This window comes from Colobus angolensis, unplaced genomic scaffold (assembly GCF_000951035.1).
Source record: "Colobus angolensis palliatus isolate OR3802 unplaced genomic scaffold, Cang.pa_1.0 Scaffold98, whole genome shotgun sequence".
NCBI lineage: Eukaryota > Metazoa > Chordata > Mammalia > Primates > Cercopithecidae > Colobus > Colobus angolensis.
This window is the reverse complement of record NW_012123820.1, coordinates 9,371,560-9,395,186: the sequence shown is the minus strand read 5'-3', so window position 1 is coordinate 9,395,186 and position 23,627 is coordinate 9,371,560. Positions and strand designations below refer to the sequence as shown.

General features: G+C 37.2%; 1 protein-coding gene and 1 pseudogene across 5 annotated transcripts in view; one reads left to right on the top strand and one right to left on the bottom strand.

Annotated features, from left to right (window-relative positions):
* The window catches only part of ROBO2 (roundabout, axon guidance receptor, homolog 2 (Drosophila)), a 1,384,675-nt gene that overhangs the window by 1,021,725 nt on the left and 339,323 nt on the right, over nucleotides 1-23,627 (top strand). The gene's annotated exons all lie outside the window — the stretch shown is intronic.
* LOC105505096 lies at nucleotides 20,601-21,458 on the bottom strand (annotated as a pseudogene).

Here is a 23,627-nt window from a genome sequence, read left to right as displayed (position 1 = left end):
AGAATTTCAAAGTGTGATAACACTGTATTATATTATCACGGAGGATGTAACTTACCAGTACAATCACATCTAGTAAAATTATCAAAGGCCTCAATATATTTACAGTACCATTTGAGACCTCTATGTTGACTGACTAATTTAGTAAATTTGTATGTGTTATGACTTTAAGAATCTGGGCGTTGGTGACTTTTGTTTCTGTGTGTTTCTGTTGTGAGTGGGACTGGGATACTATGATTAACAAAATCATGTACAGGCACTTGATATATGGATTGTACAGTCTAGTAGGTGAAGCTGGGTGAAGTTTATTTCTAGGCTGTACAAATAAATGTAAAATTAGTACTGATGTGAGCGGAGGTGCTTGATACTCTGAGATTGTTAATAGACGTTTGTAGCCAGATTGTAAGTTGACGTAAGTTTCTTTGGAAGTGACAATTGAGAAGTTGATAAAGTAAAATTGACGGTTAAACAGGTAAGCTGAAGCTAGAGCACCAAGTCACACACTGCTGCACGTTGGACTTGCCTTAGATGTTTGTTTTTTGTTTGTCTTTTTTTTTTTTTCCTAAATTGCTGATACCTAAGTCCCATGTCTAGAAAGTCTAATTTAATTGTTCAGGGTATTGCCTGGTCATTGAGACTTTTAGAATATCCCCAGGTGATTTTTGATGCACAGCAAAGTTTGAGAACAATTGATCAGAATATTCTAGGCAGATGGAAAAGGCCTTGTGGTAAGATGAAGCATGGCAAAACCTTAATAAGGCTGAAAGGTCAATTGCTGCTCCTGCAGGACAAAGAGAGGAGGGAGCTGGGGAGAGAAACGTGTGCAACATGAGACTGAAGAGCTGGTGGAGAAGAGGCTTGTAGGCCGTTATTCCCATTTGGTGCTTTGCTGAATAGCAGTGAGAAGCCATTCAAGTCTTCCAGTGGGCGTGTTATTCCACCACCTCTGTTTTTCTTTTTTTTTTTTTTTTCCTGTGGAAAACATGGAAGTGTTGACTTTGCTTTTCTCACATATTTTAACTTATTCATATGTATGGACCTTTAAATGGACAAGATGTTTTGAAATTAAGTTGTTCATGGAGAAACTAAAATATTTTCTTTCTTTTTTTTTTTTTTTTTTTTTTAGTCTGAAGTTATCACAAAGTTGGAAAATGTTTTAAAAAATCCAAGATGGTCCATAGTCATTAGATACGTCTTCAACTCTGGGTCTCCCAGTCACCACAGGTGGATCTGAGATGAGCTGTACTGCAGCGGGCTTTCAACTTCGGCTGCAGGTGACAGTCACTTAGGGACATTTTTACAAATACTGACGTTCAGGCTCAAGTTAGTCAATTTAGGAGTGATAGTTAAGCATAATTTTTGAGTTTCCTTAGGTGGTTCTAACATTTAGCCGGAGTTAGTAACAACTCACCTTCTGGATAAATCTGTTTGGATTTAATTAAATTTGGGCATATTGATCTTAGAAATGAACTAGAGTCTCTTGATTTTTGAAATTGAGGGGGAGTTAAAATGAACACCTGGAGGTATTTGCTTGAGTGCACTCCCTTCACAGAACAGAGATGTGTCCTTTACAGGCAGATCCAGTTAAAGGAAACTTCTGGAATGCTGGGTGATAGAATGAGGGAAGCTTGCCTCCTCTGGAAGTTTGCCATTGACGACATCAGATTTCCCATGTTGCGTTCTCAAAAGTCAGTCTCTAGGCTCTAACTTTAAAGATATGTACCTCTAACACTTGGTTCTGATTATCTCCCCACAGTTGTGTCAAGTCCACACAGTTGTATAAATGCTTCTGCTTTTGTAGATGCCAGTTAACACTCAGAGGTTTTACATTTAAGGGAAGAAGACATTGACAAACAAAGGAAGTAAAGGAAGTTTATATGGAATAGAAAGGGAAGGAAACAGACCTTGAACATGGGTAGAAAGGAGGAAAACAGACTTTGTCCGGGATAGAAGGCCCATTGACAGGAGGAGGCATGCTAATGGAGGTCAGAAAGAGTAAGAAGAGTCATTGGACATGGACCGAGAAGGTTCAATACCAGGTGGCAGCTGAATGAGTCCATCAGTGGATGGGCTACCTAAGCAGGCAGGGCATTGTGCTTGTGGGTTATTCTGCAAAGTCTCCTCAGCCAACAATGAGTGTCATTGGACCCATCAAAGGATTTAGTGACAATGAAGCTTTTTGGGTGAAGAATTCCAAGGAGATTCTGAAGGTTGTGACATAGATGAAGAAAAATTCTCAGCATGAATTGAATAATATTCACACGAAGTCTGAAAGTTAAAACTTAGAATAAGTACTGAAACCACACCAACTAGCACCAGGAAACACAGAGGGCCATTTACTAATAACTCCTAGGAGTTCAAGCATGGAAAATGATTTTCTAAAGGTCAAAGTTAGAAGATGATGCCTTTCACCTCCATGAAATTCCGTAGCTGGAAAGGAACTCCATTCCCAGCCCCTCTTTTAACAAATGAGGAAATTGAAGTGAAATGATTTGCCAAGCTAAGAGATTCTCGAGAGCGATGCCTAGAGTCCAGACTCTCTCACTCATGCGTCTTTTGTGTTCTTAGTCTATCATGCTGCTTTCAGACCAGAGCAAAATATGAGACTGAACTGAAGTGGGGGAAGGTTTCCTTCAGTCACGGGAAGCCACCGTTGAGGGTTATTTGATGCTGGAAAAGTACACTGCTGGAATAGCTGCACTGTAACAACCAGAGCTGACTAACAGCAAGTTATCCTCAGCAGAGCCGTGAACAGAAAACTTTTGTTGGGATTCAGGAGATAAGTTTAAATTATTCTCTGTTGCAGACAAATTTGTTATTCATTCCTTCATTGGTCTGTGCCTCTTGTGTGCGTGGGAGTGTGCTTGGCACTGTAGAATAGATAAGGCAATAGACCCTGCCCCGAAAGTGTTTGTAGTCAATATGGAAGATTAGATATATGTGTACAGAATTATAATAAAACACTGATTGATAAAAATGTTGTGAGATCTGGAACAAACCAGTAGCCAGAACGTTTCAGAAGACAGAAGGGCTACTTTCATCTACTAGGGCAAATAGAATTGCCAGAGTCAAGAATATTTCATGAAAAAGGTAGAATTTAAATTAGATATTGAATGACAAGTAGGATGTACATTATGAGGAACAAGAAAAAAGCATTTTAGAAAGAGGGAAAAAGAGAAGCATGCTTTAACAAAATTAGTGCTTTTTAACCAGATGTGAAATGTTTTTAAAAATATAAGTTGAGACAGCAAGTTGGAATTAGATTATAAAGTATTAGTCTACATATGTTCAAATTAACAGTTAAATGGGGGACAGGTGAATGGAATAGATAGGTGTGGTATCAGGATGTGTTTTGGGAAAAGCAACTTAAGAGAGAGTGAAGAGTAGTCTGGAGATAAGAAAGACTGAAAGCCTAGAGATATATTACTTTGTTCTCACGCTGCTATGAAGAAATACCTGAGACTGGGTAACTTATAAAGGAAAGAGTAAGTTTAATTGACTCACAGTTGAACGGGGCTAGAGAGGCTTCAGGAAACTTACAATCATGATGGAAGGGGACGCAAACACGTCCTTCTTCATATGGCAGCAGGAAGGAGAAGTGCCGAGCAAAGGGGGAAAAGCCCCTTATAAAATCATCAGAGTCCCGGAGAACTCACTCCCTATCATGAGAACAGCATGGGGGTAACTGCCCCCATGATTCAATTACTTCCCACTGGCTCTCTTCCATGATATGTGGGGATTACGGGAACTGTCATTCAAGATGAGGTTTGGGTGAAGGACACAGCCAAACGATATCAGGAGACTTCTTAGATGATGACTGCAAAATCTCAGGTCAGACTAATTGAAAATGGGAATCAGAGGAGCAACCATAATAATACAGATTATAACAGAGAGGGACGATATAGCAGAGAGTGGCAGGCAATGTCTGCCAACTAGATAAAAATAAGAGAATGGAAATGGAGACCTCAAGTTGGTTTCAAAGATTCTAAGCCTGGGTAACAGGAGGGAAGACAGAGTCATGAAAATAAATATGGAATGCAAATATTTCCGTAACACTCATCATATTCTCATAGTTTGGAAAAAAATACCTCATTCTTTCTCCCAAAAATATTTAAATCTGCCAGACATATTATATATTGTATATGTACAACATGTCCATAAATGCAAATTTTGGAACTTTAATGACTTTTGCAGGTTAGCATAGATTTTAGAGCAAAAGGTAAACTGATAGAGACTTACATAAATTATGCAGTAGGGAAATCAATTTTTTTTTACTGCTCTTAAACTTTAGACTCTGCCTAGAGTTTTATCATTTGCTATGCTGCCTCACATATTCCAAAAATTATTCTAAGAAAGAGTTATTTGGAGAGCTGATTTAGTTTATAGAGTAGCTACTCAATTGAAAATAATCAGTAGTACCTTAAGATTCAGGCTCTAACTGGGTATTTAGGCAGGGACCCAAAGAGACAGTTACTCCTATAACTCAACTTAGTAAAATGTACAGAGCATGAATGTAGCAGCCCAACCCATCTGTTCTTTTTTTCTAATTTTGAAGGGGTTATTTTTGTATCTGTCTTTGGAATTTTTAGTTCTGTCTCTGCTATGCTACAAAAATACTGATGCTAACAGACTAAATTAAAAAAAAATAAATTGTTGATAAGAGGAAGAGGAAATTGCGGGATATAAACCTAGCCATTTTCCCATTTAGGCGGTATTTCCTTACTTTTTAAATAAACTCTATGACCTTTTACTTTCTCACCATCTCCTCTCTGCATCAGTTTTCTTATTAAAGTCTCAGCATTTCTTATAATGGATGTCTCTAGAATTTCTTTACAGGAGACATTTAGGGGCAGCTACCTAAAATAGGAGAGCTGGGGGGCCTACTTGAAACCTAAACTGAAATAATAGACATGTTATTTATTTACTAGACAGAGTCTCACTCTGTCACCTAGGCTGGAGTGCAGTGGCGTGATCTTGTCCACTAACATCCACTGCTTGGGGTCAAGCAATTCTCCTGCCTCAGCCTCCCGAGTAGCTGGGATTACAGACACGTACCACTATGCCCAGCTAACTTTTGTATTTTAAGTAGAGACAGGGTTTCACCATGTTGGCCAGGCTGGTCTCGAACTCCTGACCTCCGTTGATCCACCCATCTTGGCCTCCCGAAGTGCTGGGATTACAGGCATGAACCACTGTGTCTGGCCTCATAGACATATTTTTTAAATTGAAAATATATATTACTGATTTAAAAAAATAAAGATTTCTAAGATGATTTTATTCATGCTTTACATAGGATTTTTAAAGAGTCCAATTTCCTAATGTTATTACTAATATTATTATCAGAATAATTATTCTGTGGGAGACTAGGGTTAAAACAATTCCCACCATAGCTGATAATATAATGAATTGCATTGGCTAAGTGTAATTTATGAAGCGATATGCAGTGGAGGCTCCTAACTACTTATATGAAGACCTCCAATCACTTCTGAAATTGCATCTGCATGTATTGCTCCAAAATTATAGAATATAAATATACAGCAATCTATATATTTATTCAATTATCAGTTCATTCACTTATCAAATATTTAAAATGTTTCTATCATACATATAGGTGTGGATATCTAAATTCACACATGAGCAAAGCAAGATTAAATTGCCTGTGCCATTCATTTGAAAACTTAGGCATAAACACTTAACTGAAAAATCCCTTTTTCTAGCCCTCTTTGTTCTCGTCATAGTTAAAATGATACCTTCTTTTTACTTTAGAAGCTAACGTTCAAATGTTGTAACTCTTTTACTCAATTCACGGTGTAGTGGTTAAATGTATCACTCTGGGGTTAAACTTCCCAATTTTATTACATACTTGCTGTGTGTCCTCAGAGAAATTACTTGACCTTGCTGAGCTTCAATTTCCTTTTTTTTTTCTTTTTAAAATTATTTCTTTTTTAAGAAACAGGGTCTTACTCTGTCACCCAGACTGGAGTGCAGTGGCACAGTCATGGCTCACTGCAGCCTTGACCTCCTGGGCTCAAGTAATCCTCCCACCTCAGCTTCCCAAGTAGCTGGAACTACTGATGTGCATCACCACACCTGACTCTGTAAAGAACTTTTTTCTTTTCCTCATAGAAACAGCATCTAGCCATGTTGCCCAGGCTGGTTTCAAACTACTGGCCCTAAGTGATCCTCCTGTCTTGGCCTCCCAAAGTTCTGAGATTACAGGTGTGAGCCACCAAACCTGACCTGAGTCTGTTTTCTCAATAAAAGAAAAAAGATATTAATAGTACCTATCTCATAGGGTGGTTGTAAAGATTGAACTAATTAATACATGCAAACTACTTAGAACAGTGTCTTGTTTGTGGTGCACCCTTAGTACAAGTTTAGTATTCTTCTGACTAAAGCCTTACTTCTCTTCATGAGGCCTTCCACATGCTTACCTTCCTTGTCTCCCATAATCACCCCTGAACAATTGTAGGTCAGACCAGCTCAGCAAATAAAATCATTAAACTAATAATTGCCCCTGTATTTCTGTATAATTGATATACATTCTTGGCTAGAAATTCATAAAGGTTATGCTGATGTGGACACCAAATCTAAGTGATAAAGCCAGATTTCCAGATCTCTTATTTAGCATGTTCCAGCTCACTTGATTATTATGAGAGGTTTTAAAGTCAACTGTAATTTCAGGTATCTATTGGAAAATACATTAAATATCCTCTAAATGATAAAAAGATAGAAGAATGCATGAATATAGTTGAAATATAGACTTGGAAGGCAGCAACAGCAGCTGACTATGACCTTTTTATTGAGAAAGTGACCCAGAAAATGGCCAAGGAAATTTCATCATTTATTTCCCCCTTCTGAACCAAAGTCTCAGATGCCTTTAAATCCCCATAGGATAAAGTTGGCTTTAGGTTGTATATAAAATACAAATTGAGTAAGGGAATATTTTATCTTTACTGCTCAGATGTTTTATCAGCTTTGAATGGAAAAACACACTAATATTTCTTTCCTTGATAGGTGCACATCAGCTTTAATTATAATCAGTCCTTCCGTAGATGGAATTCATGGGACTTAATGTGCTATCAAATGCAAAGATAGATCTTTTTGCTAATTCTCTAAAATTACACGTTTGTTTCTGGGCATGTGGGTATAACAGTTCCTCCATGCCATGTTCTTTCTCTATTGCTACAAAGCACTATAGATTCAATTGTAAGCATGGGGTACCACATTAATTTGGAAGTTTGAATTTCTAGAATATTTTCTGTTTAAGTACAGATTACACAGAGTGGACACTCCCTGGTTAAGTTGTTGAATGGTTGAAAAAGGACAAGATAAATGAAGCTGTTTGATAAACTATGGAAGACAAAAATAACCTGCCTATAAATTTGATTTGGGGGCTAAGGTAGGTTTGTTTTGTTATCACATTTATTCCTGTGTGAAATATAAGTATTCTGTGTTTATAAGAGAGGGAAAATGTGTACATTTATTTGAACAACTAATATTAATAGCATCTACTGTGTGGACTTATGAAATAATCTATATTTATTGCATTCACAATGCTTATATTTGAGTAGGGAATAAAGATAAGGCAATTAAAATATAGGGGTATGTTATAACTGAGTTTGTACACTTTGACCATATTTTTTACATAATGGGTGGTGATGGTTGCATTAATTAATTCAATTGTATTCATCATTACACAATGTGTGTGTATACATAAAAATAAAATCATCATGTTGTACATCTTGAATATATTCAATCTTTATCTGACAAGGAAATATTTTATATATATATATGCAAGTGCTAGGGATAAGCAGAAATTTATCTGGGGACATTGAAGGTGGCTCTTTAGGATTATTAAACATTTTGAGAAAAATCACATTTCAGCTTCACCTTTGTAAGAAGTGGTACTGGGCTTCCTTTGCAAATGAAATGCGGTGTGACAGAAAATAGACTCGTGTAGCCCTCTTTAGTGGGATAGCTTTCTTTCTCAACATCAACTAACACATCTCCTAGGTGTCCTTAAAGTTTCAACCTATAAATATTCTACCTCATTAAGCATAAGGACCAGCCATGGACATATGCCGCTAGTGTCCACTTTCCTTCAGAGATTTAGGGTGATGAGAAGATAAAGGGTCTGCTTACCAGATGGAGCTTGTCAGATTAGCAATTGGAGCAGAGTAAATATCGCTGTCATATTGTTGGTTTGAAGCACAAAGAACCCCTTTTGTATAACGCATGTGCATATTTAATAGTTTAAAACAAAAAAAGCTCAGCAGAAGGTTGGCTGGTGGTTGAACCTCTAGCAGAGTGGCCATTGCCTGAAGGCACGTTTCTGCTTTCCTCATAATAGGGAACATTAGCAACCAGTGGCTTGAGAAAGGCAGAGTCAAATCAGTCTCTTGGGGCCCAGTGGGCCACATGAAGTGAGAGCCGTTAGACACAGCAATGCGATTACTGCTCCAGAAAGGGTTTGCCACATATATGACTGCATAGGCTTTTCAGGGCTGCCAGCTCACTCAGCTTACAAATGTCAAACATGATTTAAAAGGTTATTATACTATCAAGAGGGAAGGAGAATGATTTTCCATCACTGAAATTTCTATTTCATTCTGTGGCACATACTGCATCTCACGAAGGCCAATATTGCTAAATAACCTGCTTTTATCTTTAATAAGTGTTTTATGGACCTTAAATTGGAAGAACCATTTCCACTTTATTTGTATTAGAAAATGTGATCCTTTCTGGTCGAATAACAGCGTGATAGATATAGTGTGTGTAGCTATGTATTGTGCTTAGCAGATTGTTCTTGGAGGGGAGTAAATTTGCTTGTGATGTGTCAGTTCGGGCGAGCATCCGTAGGTAAGCTGCGGTTTTGATAAATGTGTTTGTAAGTCTGCAGTATTTTATGCTAAAAATGATCAGGTGCAGTCCTCTGTACTGCATTACTTATTTCTCTTTGGGCTTTATTGTGACTGATATTTAAAAGAACCTACTTTCAACCCCTTTGGGAATATTTATTTGCTCAATAAGGACTCTATTTGTTGGCCTCAATGAGTTAATTTAGGTACAATTATATTTGAAGAGTTGCTCAATAAAAGCAGAAGGCTATTTTACTTTCATTTTAGGGAGATTTTTACTCTTGCTTTGTAACATTTGAAAAATAAATAATCTTCAGTGTGGCTGTTAAAATGTACAATAAACACCTTGTTGTCGACGTGGAATTTTTAAACATTGCCTTTGCAGTCATAAAGGAGGGCAAAACAAGGGATTTGAACTGCCCTTTTGGTAGCATTCTTCACTCGATTTCCCAGCACATCACTCCGATTGCTTTTTCTGAGTGTGAGACTATAAAACTGAAGGTTGCCTACATCTCCAGGTCCCAGAATGTGCCATGCACAGCAATACATCAGCACTCTAAGCTGACACATTTGGGGATGGTGTCCTCAGGTGGGATGTAAAAAGGACAGAAGGACACAGTCTATGGTGTTGAGATTGCGTCTGTCCCCCCTTTATCTGAGACTCTGAAGCATTAAATTAAAATCTGTGAATTCGTCCATGTTCGCATGGGCATTGTCAAAATTACATTAAAGCTTATGGAAGGAAGGCTTCTCAGCCTGAAGAGTAGCACCTTTCCTCCAAGTTCTACACCAATTTTGTCATTTGCCAAAGTGCAAGTCACAAAAAAAGGAAGACGAAACAAACTAAAAAAATCTTTGAATTTTGAAAAATAATTAGACTTCTGTCATGGGACAATAGCACTAAAAATTTAAATTTATTCAACGTTCTCCAGATGGAGTATGAAATGAGCTTTCTAACATTTGAACAAGAGTGAACCTGAATATCTACATAAGGATTAATATGTATGTCTGTCTATGCCCTTTTATTCTTTTGAAGATTTTCTGTAATATATCCTGATTTCAGGTAGTTTCTTTATTGTTATATAGACAAAAATAACAAACCTAGAGATACAAAAATATTTTCAGTTTAGGAAATAATTAGAACATTCTATTTTTTCCTCTTCTTTTAAAAAGTAACAATAGAAAGAAAACTCACTTAAATATTGAATTATAATAAATGTTTTATCTTAGTTTTGAAATTTGATCAAATAGTAAATTTATTATAATGTATTCATATATTCAGTAACCAATGACATATTTATGTAAGTCTTGAATGTTTAAATAATCTTGTTTAAAAATTTTGAAACATTATTTTTTCTAATTGGATAAGAACTCCCTTTTAAAAATCTCTCACATGGTTTCTTTTAATTGAAAACTCTTTTTTCAATTACATGTGAAATACAATTCTATTAATAAACTATGAATTCATATACACCTTTTTAAAGCATTCAATTATTTGGGCAAAGCAATGAAAATGTATAAACTCAAAAATATAAACTATGATGGTTAATTTGATGAAATATATCTCACATTAAATTGTAAAATGCAACAGAAGTGTTTCTTCTATAGCAAAATCTTAGCTTCTGTTAAAATAAACACATATTTTTTAAAATCCTGCGTGACCCTTTCTTAAAGAGGTAAGTTCACTAATAGACCAGTGAACTATTGTCTAGAAACCAAATTGAATTTTGAAATAAAATCATTGTCTAAAAAGATGGAGACATATACCATATAACATAAAACTTATGTCAGTTCATATATGGCAGAAAGTTATCTTTCTGCTATGATTCTACAATAAAAAATATTCATTTATATCTCACAGCTTAGTAAATCAGAGGACTATGTAATCTTTGAACTTTTGTTTTTAATCACCCCAACATTTTTTTCTAGAATTCTTAAATTGAAAATTAAATGTCATGCTAATAGTGTTTTGCTTCCTTTAGAAACAAAAGCATTGTTTACAAAAGGCATTATCTTTGCATCTGACAATATACAATTTCGCTTTTCATTCTAGTTATCTTCAAACAATTTAATAATGCATTTTTGCCACCTCTTTCCCAATGCCAAATAGATACCTTGTCACCTTAAAATATTTCACAGAACAATTGCAGCCTTTAACATGTAGAACATAGCTCTCTGAGAAATAGGGTACTTTCTAGTGCTTGTGATCTATAAACTTCATTGAATAAGAAATCAAGTGACTCATGAATGCATCCTGGCCTCGTTAATTTATGTTGATGGGTGGTATGAAAAAGATAAGGAGATGCCAAACTGGTGAGTTGTCTGTGACCAAAAAGAATTTTTTATTTTGTTGGAACCATGTAACCTAACACTAATACTACTTTTATATAATGTTGGAAAATTATACATTAGATAACATTTTCTAGAAATTAAGCTAGTTATTTTAAAGTAGAGTTTACCGTCTTGGCTAAGGGATTGCAAACACAAAAGCATGCAGGGGTGAAGTGGATAAAGTCAAAGTGCATGGCTGCAGTGAACTGAACAATCCAAAATATCACCAAAAACATGTTTCTTTAAACTGTCTACTAGCAACCTTACCCATGGCTCCCATTGCTGGCTTCTTCCCGAAGGCCTGCCATTCTTTATACTACTTATCAGGCTTTTCAAAAAAGCAGGGGTGGGGACAAGGTGCGGTAGCTCACACCTGTAATCCCAGCACTTGGAGAGGCTGAAGCTGGTGGATCACTTGAGGTCAAGAGTTCAATACCAGCCTGGCCAACATAGCAAAACACCATCTGTACTGAAAATAGAAAAATTAGCTGAGCGTGGTGGTGGGCACCTGTAATCCCAGCTACTCGGGAGGCTAAGGTGGGAGAATCACTTGAACCCACGAGGTGGTGGTTGCAGTGAGCTAAGATCACACCAGCTACTCATACTCTGGAGGCTAAGGCAGGAGAATCGCTGGAACCCACAAAGCGGTGGTTGCAGTGAGCTGAGATCGCACCACTGCACTCCAGCCTGAGCAACAGAGTGAAACTCGTCTCAAAAAAATAAAAAAAAAGTAGGAGTGGGGGATATTTTTGTCAAATCTAGGAAAAGTGAAATTTCTTCTAGAAACAACCTGAATTATATTAAAAATATTGACAATATATGAGTTGGGTAGATGAGTTTTTACCTTGATGAAAGGAGATATTTCCTTTTTTTTTTTTTTTTAACTAAATTGCTTTTATACAGAGTTTACAAATTAAATCGGCATATAAGGAGAGTTAAATTTAAATATTAATTTTAAGATTTTTGGAAAATGCGGCAATCGTTCTTTTCATGTGAGAGATAACAAGTCTAAGCCAGATATTTAGTCTTGTTCTGTGCTGGCAGGAAGATCTCATCTGGATTCCCTGGGCTTCTTGGCATTCTGACTCACAATATCTTCATCAGTTTTGTACTGATACATGAATAAAAGCGTAATAAAAGGTAAACCAAGGGCATAGTCAGGAGTTAGGGAAGCCTAGGCATTAGTCCACGTGGGAGAAAGAACGTAGACTTCCTAAGTGGCCTAGGACTCTGAATGTTGTGTCAGTGACGCTGGATGTATCCAAATAGACTCATAGAAGAGGTCCTGGGAGGAAAAACTGGAGCATGGATGCGGGATACTAGACATAAATACTAAAATATATGTTGAAAAATTTAAATAGTACCATTTCTGAGCATTCTTGTGGTTTCATAACTTTATAGAGCTATGACATATACTAGAGTAATCACCACTTATCAACTTCAGTGAAACGAGTGGGGCCGGGGAATTTCATAGCTTTCCAAAATCTAAAATGCATATATTTATGCACAGAATTTGTAGGTTACTTGAACATACTGTATTTCTCTCAGATTCTAACTAATTCTTAGAGAACTGTATTTCTCTCAGGTTCTGACTTGTACTTAGAGAAGTTAAATGACTGACTATATAGATGTATATATAGAAAATGGTTGGTCTGGGATTTAATCCAAGGTCAAGATTAAGACCTGACCAAGGTTCAGTCTTGATCCAAAACTTTTAGTCCAATATTTTCTCCACCATAAATCAAGAGTTTAAATGAACATTGGATTCGAATTCCGACTCTACTAATTCTGACTCTACTAATGATGGGCATAGGTACCCATATTATGGGGCTGAGATTCGGCTATTTATTTTGTTTGTCTTATTTTGTTTTGTTTAAATCCCAGATAATTTCAATTTATAGCTAGGACTGAGAACCCCTGGTTTAAAATCTAAGAAAACATAATTTATTTTCCTTTTCCTTTACTTTCATATATATTCTAATAAATGTCAGTTGTTATTAAGCCTTACATTTATATACTCACAATACATAAATATGTAAATACGCAATTCACAGAAATATGTTTATGTGCTTAATTATCCATCTAAAAAGCAGATTTAGAGGATTTAGGAGAAATGCAGCCTGTGATACCAACTCGAAGAAAAAATGGGAAGTATTCTTTTGTAGTTGGTTCTACCTAGATTCTGGTGTTTCCATCTGGAGGGACTGAAAAGAGCTTCTATCCATTGATTATCTATAATGTGCCTTCATGCTTATGGAGAGATTTCTTCATTCAGATTCTCCTGGAAGAAGCCACTGAGTGATAATGAAAGTCTCATCATTAGGATTGCCAAGTTTAGTACATAAAAATACTTGTATTAAATGTGCTTATCTGGCAACACTACTCCTAAGAGCTTGGCTCTCAAATTCATCTCTGGTCCAGTGTTTTTAGCTCTCTTCCCAGATGAGTGATGGCAACTGCCCTGTCTGCAAAAGGCAAAATATCATCTTTCTTTTCTTCAGAGACACTGACCTAGCTGAAATGTTTCTCTGGACAATCCAAGAGAAATCAGACATTTACATCAGCAGGAACCACATTTGTGTCTGTGATATTGTTGAACAGTCCATAGGGAGATGACTGATTTTTAAAGCAGTGGTACTTGTAAAACAGCAACAGTAAGGCTTAAAACAAATTAATGCCACAAGTGATTTCCTTCATTCCTTAATGTAAAATCGTCCTGCATGTAATTCATAGTAACTGAAAATGGAAAGCAAGCGGTAGTTAGACAGTAGCTCTTTCTTCCACTTAAAAGGTTTAAAGGCTTCAAGTTTGTTTTCTATGTACTGTCTGACATGGCCATGCAGATATTCTTCATTCAAAATTATATCCCCTCCTAGGGTTTCAGTGACTGAAAGAGGAATATTTCCTCTTATTTTAAATTTCCTTTAATGGATCACAAATCAAATTTTATGTACACATAAACTCAAATTAAGAGCCTGTTTATTGCGAAATTGTCTTTAAAAAGCTAACTCTAATTAATTAACTAAATTAATACAATTTAGTCCCTCTTTGTAGTCTGATGGTATCTAAAAAAAGTTTTGGATAAAAGTAAATCTCTACACCTTCAAATTGAATGTTGCAGCCAATTGAGAACCTATGAGAAATTAAATTGAGAAAGATGTTTTTGAAGACACATTTCAGGAGAAATGAATTCCTGTGTCTTGAGAACCCTAAAGCAGATAAGAAAGCAAGGCAATGGATCTAATTCTGTTTGGAGTATAAAATTCCTGCAATTGAGGATATATAAGAAAAGATTTATCTTGTGTCTATTTGTCTTGAAGTTCAGTTGAAATCTGGTTCTAGAGAAAAAGAAAGATATTAATTTCCAGAGAGAGCAATTGTGTCTTTCAGAAAAATTGTGCATTTCTTCCCAGTTGAGATGTCTCAAAATTAAATGGTATTGTGCAAAGCTTCATTATCTTGTTTCTCTTAAGAATCAAGCCCTGTTTTTCAGAACAGTTATCCAATATCCTAATAGATGAAACATAATTTAGAACAACCCTATAAGACCAAGATTTGCCAATACGATGTCTATTTAAATACAGAATTACTATTTAATATAGAATTCAGTGTGGATAGTAATGATGAACTTTAAGTGAAAAAAAAAAAAAATTAAAAGAACAGAAACTCCATAATGGATTAGGTCTAATACAGCCTTTTTGTCATGAGTGAAGAGGCTAATGTAATAGAAGCACTCATGAGTAATCAGATATCTTCTGATGAGTGAATTGAAATGTCATAGCAGAAGTAATCCACTATACATTTTATTATGAATTTTTGTGGGCAGATTTAAATTTATTTTCTGACTCATTTAATTTATGTAATCAAAACAAAATCTAAAATGCATGGAAAAATCAATTTTGGTAATAAGAGATTTACCCATATATATGTATTCATTTCTAACGTTTTCTTTTTCTCATTAGTTGACTGGGTTATAATTTGTGCTTGTCATTCTTCATAGCTTTGTTTCTGGTTTTTGCTAAAGGCCACAAAACTACATACATCAGGTATTTCCAACAATACTATGCTATTGTATGTGCACTAGAAATATCCTGGTGCTTTTGGTAGCTCCAATCAGATATGTCTTATACATGATTTGTCAGATTCCACAGATAAACTGTATTTTTGCAAAACTAGATTTTAAAAGATTTAGTCAATTAGAAATATATGTGGCTATTTAATTGGCTTCTACTGTTTTGCTCTTAACTCATCTAAGATCTAATGCTAAGACCATGATATCATCATGATCTTTGGTGAGAATATAATTGCTGAAAATGTTTTGAAACCACTAGGTCAGTGATTAAGAACAAAAAGGATTCAGTGTGAAATCAAAGTTCCCATACAGCAGTCATGATTTACAGGAAGTGGAGATTTAACTGGGCTCACTCGAAAAGTACTGAATCTTAACTTCTCAGGGTTCTTGTTGTATGTTAGTAGAATATGCTTTAACGTGGATCACTAATCTCTTTCTCATAATCATTTGTTTCTAGTACACACCTGTCTCATTCTTTCATCTTTTAATACATCCCTCAAAACAAATGACTCAGGGCTGGGTGCAGTGGGTCACGCCTGTAATCCCAACACTTTGAGAGGCTGAGGTGGTCAGATCACTTGAGGTCAGGAGTTGAAGACCAGACAGACTAACATGGTGAAATCTCGTCTCTACTAAAAATATAAAGATAGCTAGGTGTGGTGGTGCGTGCCTGTAATCCCAGCTACAGGGGAGGCTGAGGGAGGAGAATTGCTTGAACCTGGGAGGCGGAGGTTGCTGTGAACTGAGATCACCCCACTGCACTCCAGCCTGGGTGACAGAGCAAGACTACATCTCAAAAAAGAAAAACACAAATGATTCAGACAATTTGAAAACTTGTTAAGTTTTTATCCTTCTTGAGCATATATATGTGACAGTGAGTTGAATTCCAGATGTTTTTCAGCTTATTTTTGTATCTAACACCTGATATTTCATAAATAAAAACAGGCAGAAGTTTTGTTTACTGAGTATTTTTGTGATTACATATCTAGATAACTTTCAAAATGACCAGTCAGTAGTTTTAAGTTTTTGATCTCCATCTTGTATCATATCATTCATGTATTGTTGGCAAATGATGAGTTTTACCTGTATTATTTGGAAGCATTTTATGAAATCAGTTTTATAAGTGCCTTTAAAGAAACAAAAAATCTCCCATGGCTGTCTCTAAGCAAGGACACAAGAGAAGGTGAATGAGGGTGTTTTAATGTTTATTTTTTGTCTTACCTTTCAATTCACACATAAACCAATATGGAAGCAGTAATATCTAATGTAGAAAATAGAAACCTATATATTTTTAAAGATTTTTGAGTGAGTGTGACTAGACAAGTAAGATAATTTATCGTTTTCATTCTTAGGCCATAAAGATCCCTCTGGCAAATTGAAGAGTTTAATGACTACATATTTTCTTAAATTTCAACTGTCTTGAGTGAAGGGTACACACAGTTTGCACTATTGGTGAGTGAAAATGTCTAACTTGAGCAAAGAGAAAACAGTCCTTCTCTACCATGAGAGTGAATAGAGACATACATGTCAGAATTCAAGATGGCAGCTACTCCTGGAAATTATGCAACACACACATTTTAAAAATTCAGAAATCTTAATTATCACCAAATCTAACAAATCTATGACCTTTATTTACCTTTTCTGTTGACTTTTAGACTCATGCTGAATTTCATAGCTGACAATACAAAGCTTATCTTCATTTCTTAAAATTTCTAATTGGAACCTAGCAGCTGCATCCATAAAAGAAAATGCTTCTTGTAGCCTACTCCACTTTCCATCAGATAAAGATGAAAGGGACAAGATAAAGCTGAAGTGTCCGTTTGTTATTTCAAGTACCAATTTTTATTTTATCACTCAGGATGGGTAAGGGATGCTGTGTTAACAAACAGTCCCCAAATTTCAGTGGTTTTTCCATTTAATTTTTTAATTGAAACATAACAATTGTACATATTTGTGAGGTATATAATAATGTTTTGATATATATAACATGCAGTAATCAGGGTACTTAGCGTATCTATCATTTCAAACATTAATCCTTTCTTTGTGTTGAGAGTATTCCATATGGTCCTTCTAACTATCTGAAATGATATAGTGTATTATTGTTGGCTGTAGTCATCCCGTGGTGGTATAGAATACTAGAACTTATTTCTCATATCTAGCTGTAATTCTTTATTTTTTCACAACTCTTTTCCTATCCCTACCTTCCCCAACCATTCCCAGTCTCTACATCAGTGTTTTTTGGTTTTATTTTGTTTTGTTTGTTTGTTTTTGAGATGGAGTCTCGCTCTTGTCACCCAGGCTGGAGTGCAATGTTGCAATCTCGGCTCACCACAACCTCCGCCTCCTGGGTTCAAGCAATTCTCCTGCCTCAGCCTCCCGAGTAGCTGGGATTACAGGCATGCACCACCACGCCCGGCTGATTTTGGGTTTTTGGTAGAGATGGGGTTTCTCCACACTGGTCATGCTGATCTCAGACTCCTGACCTCAGGTGATCGGCCTGCCTCGGCCTCCCAAAGTGCTGGGATTACAGTGTGAGCCACCGTGCCCAGGAAGGATCACTGTTTTTAAAAGCAAACTTTTTAAAAAAAGGTCTAAGGTCTATCAGTCCTTGGGCTACATGCCTATTTCAGTTTGGCCGGGGCCTTGCTCTGGCATAAGTATTGACTTTCCTTCAGTATCCAGGGTGAAGGAATGTTGACACCCTGGTGATAGTGGCTGAAGGAAAGGAGAGTTCTGGAAGCTTTTGTAACAACATAAATCCCTCAGCCCATGGTAATGCATGCCATATTCTGTTACAACTCATAGGTTACAAGTCACACACCACACACAACCATAGAGAAGTCAGAAGGCAATCTAGCCATGTTTCTGGAGGGAGGGGCCCACCACAAGCATTCGGCAAGCACTGAGAATGATTATCTATATACCACCTGCAAATTGAAAACCCCAACTTAGATTCCATTGCTACCCATCTTACTAAAGTCTACATGCTGACTTGACTCCATATTTTAGTTATTGACTTTTTAAAGAATTGCATCTAGCATTTGGCTTCTTCTTTAAGCAGAGTTCTCTTTGACGTGTTATTGATGTGTTTTTGTTTTAAGGTGTTTTATCTTAAGTCAAAACCAACACTAGTGACTATGTCATTAGTTACTAAGCCTAATAATTATAACATTGATTCAACAGGATTAAAATTTATGCATGAGATTCTGCTATCAGGTTGTTCAGGGAGATGTTCTGTGACTCCAAGACTTACCGTTTCTGTGTCTTGCATGTCATTTTACAAATATACCAGAGAATAGACTGTGAATCATAGAAATCTAACATCATAGGGTTGGCAGGGAAGTGTTAGAAAATATATCATCTATTTCTTGTATTTTGACAAGATTGTACACAAGGCATTATATATCAAGCCATTGAGGGTGGGAGGGCAGAGAGAGAAAATTATTTCCCAAAATTGTTTCATTCAGTTCATCATAAAGCAAGGTTGTCCCATATAACTGCTGTAGGGAATGTGGGTAGGGTTTGTCTTGTGAAAAATAAACTTATTTTTGTTTTGTATTTATCTCATTAGCAAAATTAGTATTAAGTTCATGAATATTCTGAATAATAAAAAAATGAAAATAAAACAATGTGGTATTGGGAGAAGAAAGCTGGATCACATTACTGTGATCCCGGAAGTGCCTTAATGTCTTCAAAGCCTCAGTTTCCTTCTCTGTACAATGGAGGAAACAAAAATCAACTTTTTGCAAACTAATAATATGAACTTGGAACTACACAAAGGTCTTATTTGCAGAACAGTCTTAGAATAACGACATAAATAGAAGCATGGTAAGTGTAACTATATATAAACAAGCACACAATTTTAAATGGAAATTAAATTTCATTATTTAGACCACATTGATTTTTATCAGATCAATCTACTCTCACATATTTGAGCTACAAGGTCTGAGGGTGAATGGCGTTGTGTGATGAATTCCAACAAGTCTGGGCTTTACTTCATCAAATTTTACAGTGTTGGACCAAACAGTAAATGCTTGTGAAGTTGATTCATTCGTCTCTCAACTTTGAGATGCTTAATCAAATAAAATCATAAAATTTAAAAGCTAGAAGTGACTTTGAATTCATATCCTCTAATCCCTTCATTCACATTTTTTTAAAACTGTGCTGTTATCAGTTAGGAATTTTATTCAACTGCTAGTAAAAGATTTTTGAAAGTTAATGCTGTATACAAATTATGAATATATACCTCCAATGTTTTGGCAAGTTTCTCGGCCTTCCCAATGTAACTGGGTACATGGATGGCAAGGTTTGCACAGTATCTTATGTATGGAATAATAAGAATGACATTCAACTAAGAAAGCGGATTTAAAAAAGAATGAAAAGAATGATAAAAGGCAAAAGGGTAAGAGGCTGATAAGTTTGTCTCATTTTAAAAAGAGCCAGGGTTTTTTGCTTGTAGCTTATTGCCCAGCATTTTTTTTTTTTTGAGGTTTCAATACTTTATTCAAGTTTCTGTAAGTGATGTTAATTACAGCATTTGAAGGGGAGGATCTAATTCTACACAAAATGGAAGACTCTAGAATGTACCCATTAAACTGTTAAAAAACAAATTGATGAGAATACAAAAGAAGTCCAATTCAGCTTCTGACTGTTGTCACCATGTGATTACAATCACACAGACTCTTCCAAGCTTATAGCTGGAGCGCCTAGAAGCTATTTCTTACTCTCATGCAAGGGCAAAAAAAACACAACACAGGAAGGAATAAGTCCTGAATTACTGGCTTCATCACATCCACCTTCTCCACCCCAAAATGGCACAAAAGAAACAGTGACCACACCCTGCAGACCGTTTAGTGTAAAAGAGGTGACCACGATGAACTGGGGTGCGAACAGGTCATGAAGATCTGTCTAAAAAGTCTCATTCAGGTGAGTTTGTACACACTGTCAAGCAGCGAGTCTCTCTTCAATTAGGGTTAGGAAACCAAGGTTCGATTCTCAGGAAATCATAATTTAATTCATTTACTCACTATGAATTTACAAAGTGCCTACATATTATCACCTACCACTTGAAGGCATTTCTACATAAAAAAGAAACCTGGCATCTCAAAGGGGCTACCGAGTTCCCCCCAAGTCTACCACTGAAAATACCTTTTTTGGAAATGCGTTTCTTCTGTCCCTCTGAAAGGGTAACATCTTAAAGCTGAATCATCTTTAACCTGGTGGTCTAATATATGTAGCAATACTTGCATCCCAGACATACAACATTAAAAGATACACTAAATTCTGAAGGTAGCTATGCTGCAAAATAGTTTTAAATTAAACACTTGTACAGTATCCGTTTATGCTTGAAATTTCAGTCCTAGACCAAACTTGTGGCCACCAGCATTGACGTTCTTGCCATCCAGGAGAGCTGACAGTGTCAGTTTGATACCTGGCTTTAGGGTCTGAGTGTATCCTAAACCTACCAGGCTGGAGTTGCTCACTGTAGTCGAGAAGCAGGCATGAGGGTCAATCAGATACTTGCCTGCTATTCTGAAGCACGTGTTACTGTTTTCTGCTGTCCAGACAAGATGGACAGCGGTCTCCAACTTCTTGTTCACCTTCTGGGAAATGGAGCCACCAAACTCTGTCCCCTCATTCACATTAGTGTGAAGCTGAAATTCTTCAGTCTTGTAGCCAACTGCAGAGTTGCTCTGGGTCACTCAGGAAGGACTTTGCAGTCTCAAAATTCATCTGGTAGCCGGCCAGCCAGCCCTGTAACCCGGCAACCCAGCACTGGAGCACCCGGATGGAAGGCCCGGCAATGTGGAAATCCACGTCACAGCCCAGGTCAATGTGCTCCCGCTTGTACCCTGTCTTGATTTTAGCATTTCCCCCCCAGTGTTAGGTGAGAAGGATGAAGGGAAGGTCAGCCTCAGTCCACGGGCACGCTGACCGTCCACGGTCATCTCAGTGCCTAGTGTATTGTCGGGGTTCCGTTTCTCCGTAGGCCTCAAGCCGCACTCGTCCGTCTGTGCTTGGTTTCCAGACCGCCCGTCGCCTTGGTGATCTCAGGGTTGGCTGAGCCGAGCTTGTGAACTCCAGTCCACCCTCAGATTTCTTTTTCAAATCAAGCTTTGTTAAGCCAATCCATAACCCTTGGTGAAGACATCCCCAGCAGACTTGCCAAGATCCGCCTACGTGGCTGGCACAGCCATCTTCCGCTCCAAGGCGGTGGCGGGGGCTGCTCGGGGTTCGGCGGGGCTGCTCGGGGGCTGGGGCGCGGAGGCAGGAAGTTGTCCAACATTTTAATACAAGGCCCCACATTGTGAAGAAGGTGGGATGATGTAGTTCATTTTACTTTATTATTTTTCTGAGGCCGGGTCTGGCTCTGTCGCCCAAGCTGGAGTATGGCGGCATAGTCTCTGCGCATTGTAAGCTCCGCCCCCTGAGTTCAAGCCATGATCGTGCCTCAGCTTCCGGAGCGGCTGGAATCACAGGCCCCCGCCATTTTGTAGTTTTAGTAGCGATGGGGTTCGCCATGTTGGCCCGGATGGTCTGGAACCGCTGACCTCCCGTGATCCTCCACCTCAGCCTCCCGAAGTGCTGGGATTGCAGGCCTGAGCCACCACGCGCAGCCGGTGATGTAGTTTTTTTTCTTTTTTTTTTGGAGACGGAGTCTAGTTCTGTCGCCCAGGCTGGAGTGCAGTGGCGCGATCTCGGCTCACTGCAAGCTCCGCCTCCCGGGTTTACGCCATTCTCCTGCCTCAGCCTCCCGAGTAGCTGGGACTACAGGCGCCCGCCACCTCGCCCGGCTAGCTTTTGTATTTTTTTTTTTTTTAGTAGAGACGGGGTTTCACTGTGTAGCTCAGGATGGTCTCGATCTCCTGACCTCGTGATCCACCCGTCTCGGCCTCCCAAAGTGCTGGGATTACAGGCTTGAGCCACCGTGCCCGGCCCGGTGATGTAGTTTTATGACTGGTCACCTTATGTATTCTTCCAATACTCTAGCTCCATTAATAACAAATAGAATAATACAGATACTGCATTAGGAACATCTGCTGCAGGGGCCTGTTTTACCATTATGGATGACGTTATGAATACAAATATTTATACTATTTATGTTTGCCATTATGTCTGTTCTGGAATATTAGCAAAACAGAATCATAATTAGCAAGAGACTATATAAATTAAAATCATGCATTTTAAAGTAAAATTTAAGTTGATTCAAACTAGGACTCCACCACTTGCACAAACTACTTAGCACAAATTACTTAAACCTCGATGTTCTCATCTATGAAGTAAGGACTTTATAAGGTCAAGTACTAAATTAGATAATACATGTAAAGTGAAATGCCTAAATACAATGCCTAGGATATAGTTATTGCCCTGTAAGTTGTAAGTGCTACCGTGAACCAGCCAATGATCTCTACTACACACTATGATTGAGAAATTAAAGATGGTTGACATTTTGTATAAATCAATGTCAAGGTAATATTATTTATGAAATTATTGTACTTCAGGTCATCAGGATTGCTTTCGTGCATTTGAGACTCTCCTTAGATGACAATGGTTCTAATCCATCTTCTATCAAAGTCTATATTTCTCCATTTAAATCTGGCAGATCTGTCTTCTAGAGGCATGACCAAGTCAATGATTTTGATTAGTCTGTGCTTACCCAATAATATAATACCTGGAAGGTAATTATGTTTCTATTTTTCATTTTAATCTGCTCTTACCATATTGACAATATGGGCAATGGCCAAGTCCATTATGAGCTTAATTGCTTATGTGCCAGGTGTTAGGAAGTTCATTCTTTGAATCTAACTAAAGTAAAAGATAAAGTCACAGAATTCTGGTTCATTTTATGCATACATTATTCTAACTCTGGATAAATAATTAACCATTCTTTTATATCCTGTATTGTTTAATGTCTCCCTTGCCCAGAAATAAGGATTTTTATTAGAGTGACTTCAGTCACTGATGAGGCATACATACAGAAATTTCCTGTTAAGTAAGATTAGAATTTGTCTTTGGGCCTTTTAAAAGTTTCTGCAAACTGATAACCCAATTGCTCATGCTGATTGACAGAACAACATTGAATATCTAAGTAGTCTAGGCCTTTGTCTGTTGGTTAGAATTTGTCCTTTTGAGGTCCGTTGGCTGGAAAGTTTATACTACAATTGAGTGTGCTACAAGTAAGACAGCTTTAATTGAAGCCTCTGAAGAGGAAAGGAAAATAACAAAGAAGACTCTTTTGTATCTTTTTCCATTATTAGTAATGCTTGGAACGGACAGTGGTGGTGAAGGACAGTATAGAATATGCCTTTTTTTTCATGTAAAACTTCAATATGAAATTATTCAAATGAATCTCTGACTATGTCATA